Below are 8,509 nucleotides of genomic sequence, written 5' to 3'. Positions count from 1 at the left end.
AACAAAGTATGACTCTATATGAATGCCTCCGGCGGTGTACCGGGATATGCAATGAATCAAGAGTGACAAGTATGAAAGAATTATGAACGGTGGCTTTGCCACAAATACTATGTCAACTACATGATCATGCTAAGCAATATGACAATGATGGATATGTCATGATGAACTAGATGGTGGAAAGTTGCATGGCAATATATCTCGGAATGGCTATGGAAATGCCATAATAGGTAGGTATGGTGGCTGTTTTGAGGAAGGTATATGGTAGGTGTATGATACCGGCGAAAGGTGCGCGGTATTAGAGAGGCTAGCAAGGGTGGAAGGGTGGGAGTGCGTATAATCCATGGACTCAAAATTAGTCATAAAGAACTCATATACTTATTGCAAAAATTTAGAAGTTATCAAAGCAAAGTATTACGCGCATGCTCCTAGGGGGATAGATTGGTAGGAAAAGACCATCACTCGTCGCCGACCGCCACTCATAAGGAAGACAATCAATAAATAAATCATGCTCCGACTTCATCACATAACGGTTCACCATACGTGCATGCTACGAGAATCACAAACTTCAACACAAGTATTCTTTAAATTCACAACTACTCAACTAGCATGACTTTAATATTATCACCTCCATATCTCAAAACAATTATCATGCTTCAATCTTTTCTTAGTATTCAACACACTCAAAAGAAAGTTTCACAAATCTTGAATACCAAGCATATTATTATTAGGCAAATTACCATGCTATTAAGATACTCTCAAATTAATTTAAGTGAAGCATGAGAGATCAATAGTTTCTTTAAAACGAATCCACCACCGTGCTCTAAAAGATCTAAGTGAAGCACATAGAGCAGAATTATCTAGCTCAAAAGATATAAGTGAAGCACATAGAGAAAAATTATCTAGCTCAAAAGATATAAGTGAGGCACACAGATCAAAATTATCTAGCTCAAAAGATATAAGTGAAGCACATAGAGCAAAATTATCTAGCTCAAAAGATATAAGTGAAGCACATAGAGCATTCTATCAAATTTTAATTCATGTATGGCTCTCTCAAAAGGCGTGTACAGCAAGTATGATTGTGGCATACTAACAAACAAAGACACAAATAATACAAGACGCTCCAAGCGAAACACATATCATGTTGGTGAATAAAAATATAGCTCCAAGTAAATTACCGATGGAAGTGGACGAAAGAGGGGATGCCTTCCGGGGCATCCCCAAGCTTTGACTTTTTTGTGTCCTTGGATTATCTTGGGGGTGCCATGGGCATCCCCAAGCTTAGGCTCTTGCCACTCCTTGTTCCATGATCCATCAAAAGAATTCACCCAAAACTTGAAAACTTCACAACACAAAACTCAAAATAGAAAACTCGTGAGCTCCGTTAGCGAAAGAAAACAAAAGACCACTTCAAGGTACTGTAATGAACTCATTATTTATTTATATTGGTGTTAAACCTACTGTATTCCAACTTCTCTATGGATTATAAACTATTTTACTAGCCATAGATTCATCAAAATAAGCAAACAACACACGAAAAACAGAATCTGTCAAAAACAGAACAGTCTGTAGTAATCTGTAGCTAGCGCAAGATCTGGAACCCCAAAAATTCTAAAATAAATTGCTGGACTTGAGGAATTTATCTATTAATCATATTCAAAAATAATTAACTAAATAGCACTCTTCAAATAAAAATTACAGCAGTTCTCGTGAGCGCTAAAGTTTCTGTTTTTTACAGCAAGTTCAACAAGACTTTCCCCAAGTCTTCCCAACGGTTCTACTTGGCACAAACACTAATTAAACACAAAAAACACAACCAAAACAGAGGCTAAATAATTTATTTATTACTAAACAGGAGCAAAAGGCAAGGAATAAAAATAAAATTGGGTTGCCTCCCAACAAGCGCTATTGTTTAACGCCCCTAGCTAGGCATAACAAGCAAGAATAGATCTAGGTATTGCCATCTTTGGTAGGTAATCCATAAGTGGCTCTCATGATAGTTTCATATGGTAATTTTATTTTCTTTCTTGGAAAGTGTTCCATGCCCTTTTTTAATGGAAATTGAAATCTAATATTCCCTTCCTTCATATCAATAATCGCACCAACCGTTCTAAGGAAAGGTCTACCAAGAATAATAGGGCAAGAAGGATTGCAATCTATATCAAGAACAATGAAATCTACGGGCACATAATTCCTATTTGCAACAATAAGAACATCATTAATTCTTCCCATAGGTTTCTTAATAGTGGAATCCGCAAGATGCAAGTTTAGAGAGCAATCATCAAAATTACGGAAATCTAGTAAATCACACAAAGTCTTGGGAATAGTAGAGACACTAGCACCCAAATCACACAAAGCATAAAACTCATGATCTTTAATTTTAATTTTAATAGTTGGTTCCCACTCATCATAGAGTTTTCTAGGGATAGAAACTTTCAACTCAAGTTTTTCTTCATAAGATTGCATCAAGGCATCAACAATATGTTCGGTGAAGGCTTTATTTCGACTATAAGCATGTGGAGAATTTAGCACGGATTGCAACAAGGAAATACAATCAATCAAAGAGCAATTTTCATAATTAAATTCCTTGAAATCCAATATAGTGGGTTTAGCAACATCTAGATTTTTATCTCTTTACATCCCACTTTCATCAATTTCATCATTAAGATCTAAACACTCCGAATTTTTAGAACGCCTTCTAGGTAAAGGAAGATCATATTCAGTTTCATCAAGATTCATATTGCAAAATAAAGATTTAATAGGAGACACATCAATAACTTCTAGATCTTCATCTTGATTTTCATAAGAATTGGAAGAACACGCTTTAATAAAGGCATCTTTGGAAGCACGCATCCTAGCGGTTCTTTCTTTACACTCATCAATTGAAATTCTCATGGCTTTTAGAGACTCATTAATATCATGCTTAGGTGGAATAGATCTAAGTTTCAAAGCATCAACATCAAGAGCAATTCTATCAACGTTCCTAGCCAAATCATCAATCTTAAGCAATTTTTCTTCAATCGTAGCATTAAAATTCTTTTGCGAAGAAATAAATTCTTTAATATTAGATTCGAAATCAGAGGGCATATTATTATAATTTCCATAAGAGTTGTTGTAGGAATTCCCATAATTATTAGAAGGATTACTAGGATATGGCCTAGGATTAAAATTCCCTCTATAAGCATTGTTACCAAAATTATTCCTACCAACAAAATTCACATCCATATATTCATTGTTATTCTCAATCAAAGTACACAAAGGCATATCATTAGGATCATAAGAAACACTCTTAGTAGAAAATAATTTCATAAGTTCATCCATCTTTCCACTCAACACATTAATTTCTTCTATCACATGCACCTTTTTATTAGAAGTTCTTTCAGTATGCCATTGAGAATAATTAACCATAATATTATCTAGAAGTTTAGTAGCATCTCCTAAAGTGATTTCCATAAAAGTGCCTCCCGCGGCCGGATCTAGAAGATTTCTAGAAGCAAAATTCAATCCGGCATAAAAAATTTGTATAATCATCCACAAATTCAAACCATGAGTAGGGCAATTACGTATCATTAATTTCATTCTCTCCCAAGCTTGTGCAACATGTTCATGATGAAGTTGTTTAAAGTTCATTATATCGTTTCTAAGAGAGATGATCTTAGCGGGCGAAAAAGGAAATAGCTTCAATTTAACGACATCATTATTGACATCTTTTTTCTTTTGCATATCACATAAATCAACGAAGCTATTCAGATGAGTAGCGGCATCTTCACTAGGAAGGCCGGCGAATTGATCTTTCATAACAAGATTCAACAAAGCAGTATTAATTTCACAAGATTCAGCATCGGTAAGAGGAGCAATCGGAGTGCTATGGAAATCATTATTATTGGTATTGGTGAAGTCACACAATTTGGTAGCATCTTGAGCCATTGCGACAAACAAGCAATCTAACACACGGGCAAACAAAAAGCAAGCGGAGAAAAAGAGGCAAATAGAGAGGGAGGATGGAGAGAGAGAGGGCGAATAAAATGGCAAGGGTGAATTGGGGGAGAGGAAAATGAGAGGCAAATGGCAAATAATGTAATGCGAGAGATAGGGATTGTGATGGGTACTTGGTATGTTGACTTTTTGCATAGACTCCCGGCAACGGCGCCAGAAATCCTTCTTGCTACGTCTTGACCTTGCATTGGTTTTCCCCGAAGAGGAAGGGATGATGCAGCAGAGTAGCGTAAGTATTTCCCTCAGTTTTTGAGAACCAAGGTATCAATCCAGTAGGAGCCCACGCTCAAGTCCCTCATACCTGCACAAAGCGATAGCTACTCGCAACCAACGCGATTAGGGGTTGTCAAGCCCTTCACGGTCACTTACGAGAGTGAGATCTGATAGATAGAATATTTTTGGTATTTTTGATATAAAGATGCAAAGTAAAAAAGTAAAGGCAAAGTAAATAGCAAAATAATATAAAAGTGATGGAGATTGATAAGATGAGAATAGACCCGGGGGCCATAGGTTTCACTAGTGGCTTCTCTCGAGAGCCTAAGTATTCTACGGTGGGTGAACAAATTACTGTTGAGCAATTGATAGAATTGTGCATATTTATGAGAATATCTAGGCATGATCATGTATATAGGCATCACGTCCGTGACAAGTAGATCGAAACGATTCTGCATCTACTACTATTACTCCACTCATCGACCGCTATCCAGCATGCATCTAGAGTATTAAGTTAAAAATAGAGTAATGCCTTAAGCAAGATGACATGATGTAGAGAAATAAATTCATGCAATATGAAATAAACCCCATCTTGTTATCCTCGATGGCAACGATACAATACGTGCCTTGCTGCCCCTTCTGTCACTGGGTAAGGACACCGCAAGATCGAACCCAAAGCTAAGCACTTCTCCCATGGCAAGAACTACCAATCTAGTTGGCCAAACCAAACGGATAATTCGAAGAGACTTGCAAATATAACCAATCATGCATAAAAGAATTCAGAGAAGATTCAAATATTATTCATAGATAGACTTGATCATAAACCCACAATTCATCGGTCTCAACAAACACACCGCAAAAAGAAGATTACATTAAATAGATCTCCACAAGAGAGGGGGAGAACTTTGTATTGAGATTCAAAGAGAGAGAAGAAGCCATCTAGCTACTAACTATGGACCCGAAGGTCTGAGGTAAATTACTCACACTTCATCGGAGGGGCTAGGATGATGTAGAAGCCCTCCGTGCTGACGGCCCTCTTCCGGCGGAGCTCCGGAACAGGCCCCAAGATGGGATCTCGTGGATACAGAAAGTTGCGGCGGTGGAATTATGGTTTTGGCTCATGTTCTGATCGTTTGGGGGTACATGTGTATATATAGGAGGAAGGAGTACGTGTGTGGAGCACCGAGGGGCCCACGAGGCAGGGGGCGCGCCCTAGGGGGTGCCCCCCACCCTTGTGACCACCTCTTTGATCCCTTGCAGTAGGGTCCAAGTCTCCTGGATCACGTTCGGTGAGAAAATCACGTTTCCGAAGATTTTATTCCGTTTGGACTCCGTTTGATATTTTGTTTATCCGAAACACTGAAATAGGCAAAAAACAGCAATTCTGGGCTGGGCCTCCGGTTAATAGGTTAGTCCCAAAAATAATATAAAAGTGGAAAATAAAGCCCAATATAGTCCAAAACAGTAGATAATATAGCATGGAGCAATCAAAAATTATAGATACATTGGAGACATATCAATTACTAAATAGGAACAAAAAGCAAGGAACAAAAATAAAATTGGGTTGGCTCCCAACAAGCGCTATCGTTTAACGCCCCTAGCTAGGCATAAAAACAAAAATAGATCTAGGTATTGTCATCTTTGGTATGCAATCCATATGTCGCTCTCATAATAGATTCATAAGGTAATTTAATTTTCTTTCTAGGAAAGTGTTCCATGCCTTTCCTTAAAGGAAATTGGAATCTAATATTTCCTTCTTTCATGTCAATAATTACACCAATCGTTCTAAGGAAAGATCTACTCAGAATAATAGGACATGTACGATTGCAATCTATATCAAGAACAATGAAATCTACGGGCACACAATTCCTATTTGCAACAATAAGAACATCATTAATCCTTTCCATAGGTTTCTTAATGATGGAATCCGCGAGATGCAAATTTAAAGAACAATCATCAAATTCATGGAAACCTAACATATCACACAAAGTTTTTGGAATCATGGAAACACTAGCACCCAAATCACATAAATCATAGCATTCATGATCTTTAATCTTAATTTTAATAGTAGGTTCCCACTCATCATAAAGTTTTCTAGGGATAGAAACTTCTAGTTCAAGTTTTTCTTTATGGGATTGCATTAAAGCATCAACCATATGTTTAGTAAAAGATTTGTTTTGATCATAAGCATGAGGAGAATTTAGCACGGATTGCAACAAGGAAATACAATCTATCAAAGAGAAATTATCATAATTAAATTCCTTGAAATCCAAAATAGTGGGTTCATTGCTATGTAAAGTTTTGACCTCTTCAATCCCACTTTTACCAATTTTTGCATCAAGATCTAAAAACTCTGAATTATTGGGACGCCTTCTAAAGAAAGTTGACTCATCTACAGTCCCATCTTTATTAAGATTCATATTGGCAAACAAAGATTTAATAGGAGACACACCAATCACTTTTAGATCTTCATCATTATTATCATGAAAACTAGAAGAACACGCCTTCACAAAGCAATCCTTTTTAGCACGCATCCTAGCGGTTCTTTCTTTGCACTCATCAATGGAAATTCTCATGGCTTTGAGAGACTCATTGATATCATGCTTAGGTGGAATAGATCTAAGTTTCAAAGAATCAACATCAAGAGAAATTCTATCCGCGTTCCTAGCCAACTCATCAATCTTAAGTATTTTTTCTTCAAGCAAAGCATTGAAACTCTTTTGTGAATTCATAAATTATTTAACACTAGTCTCAAAATCAAAGGGCATCTTATTAAAATTTCCATAAGAGTTTTTTTAGGAATTACCATAATTATTAGAGGTATTACTAGGAAACGGCCTAGAATTGAAATTTCCTCTATACGCGTTGTTACCAAAATTGTTCCTACCAACAAAATTCACATCCATAGATTCATTATTATTATCAATAAAAGTTTACAAAGGCATATCATTAGGATCAGAAGAAGCACTATTATTAGCAAACAATTTCATAAGTTCATCCATCTTTCCACTCAAAACATTAATCTCTTCTATCGCATGAACTTTTTTATTAGTAGATCTTTCGGTGTCCCATTAAGAATAATTAACCATAATATTATCTAGGAGTTTAGTAGCTTATCCTAAAGTGATTTCCATAAAAGTGCCTCCCGCGGCCGAATCTAAAAGATTTCTAGAAGAAAAATTCAATCCAGCATAAAAATTCTGTATAATCATCCATAAATTCAAACCATGTTTAGGGAAATTACGTATCATTAATTTCATCCTCTCCCACGCTTGTGCAACATTCTCATGATCAAGTTTCTTAAAGTTCATAATATCGTTTCTAAGAGAGATGATCTTAGCGGGAGGGAAATACTTAGAGATAAAAGCATCTTTACACTTATTCCATGAATCAATACTATTTTTAGGCAAAGAAGAGAACCAAGTTTTAGCATGATCTCTAAGCGAAAATGGAAATAACTTCAATTTAACAATATCATTATCCACATCTTTCTTCTTTTGCATATCACATAAATCAACAAAGTTGTTTAGATGGGTAGCAGCATCTTCACTAGGAAGGCCAGCAAATTGATCTTTCATGACAAGATTCAGCAAAGCAGTATTAATTTCACAAGATTCAACATCGGTAAGAGGAGCAATCGGAGTGCTAATAAAATCATTATTGTTGGTATTGGAAAAGTCACATAATTTAGTATTATCTTGAGCCATCGTGACAAACAATCAATCCAACAAACAATCACACACGAGGCAATCGAAAAGAGATGAATGGAAAAAGGGCAAACGGAAAAGAGGTGAATAAAATGGCAAGGGTGAAGTGGGGGAGAGGAAAACAAGAGGCGAATGGAAAATAATGTAATGCGAGGGATAAGAGTTTGTGATGGGTACTTGGTATGTCTTGACTTGGCGTGGATCTCCCCGGCAACGGTGCCAGAAATCATTCTTGCTACCTCTTGAGCATGCGTTGGTTTTCCCTTCAAGATGAAAGGGTGATGCAGCAAAGTAGCGTAAGTATTTCCCTTAGTTTTTTAGAACAAGGTATCAATCCAGAAGGAGACTACACGCAAGTCACCTAGTACCTGCACAAACAAACAAGAACCACGCAACCAACGCGATAAAGGGGTTGTCAATCCCTTCACAGTCACTTACGAAAGTGAGATCTGATAGAGATAATAAGATAAATATTTTTGGTATTTTTGTTGTATAGATTGAGAAGTAAAGATTGCAAAATAAATAGTAAACTAGAATTGTAGATGGAAACTTGTATGATGTAAAGTAGACCCGGGGCCCATAGGTTTCACTAGTGG

The sequence above is a fragment of the Triticum aestivum genome, chromosome 1A (genome assembly GCF_018294505.1).
Source record: "Triticum aestivum cultivar Chinese Spring chromosome 1A, IWGSC CS RefSeq v2.1, whole genome shotgun sequence".
In the NCBI taxonomy this organism is placed as follows: Eukaryota; Viridiplantae; Streptophyta; class Magnoliopsida; order Poales; family Poaceae; genus Triticum; species Triticum aestivum.
The sequence above is the reverse complement of the archived record's forward strand: the minus strand, read 5'-3'. Positions refer to the sequence as shown.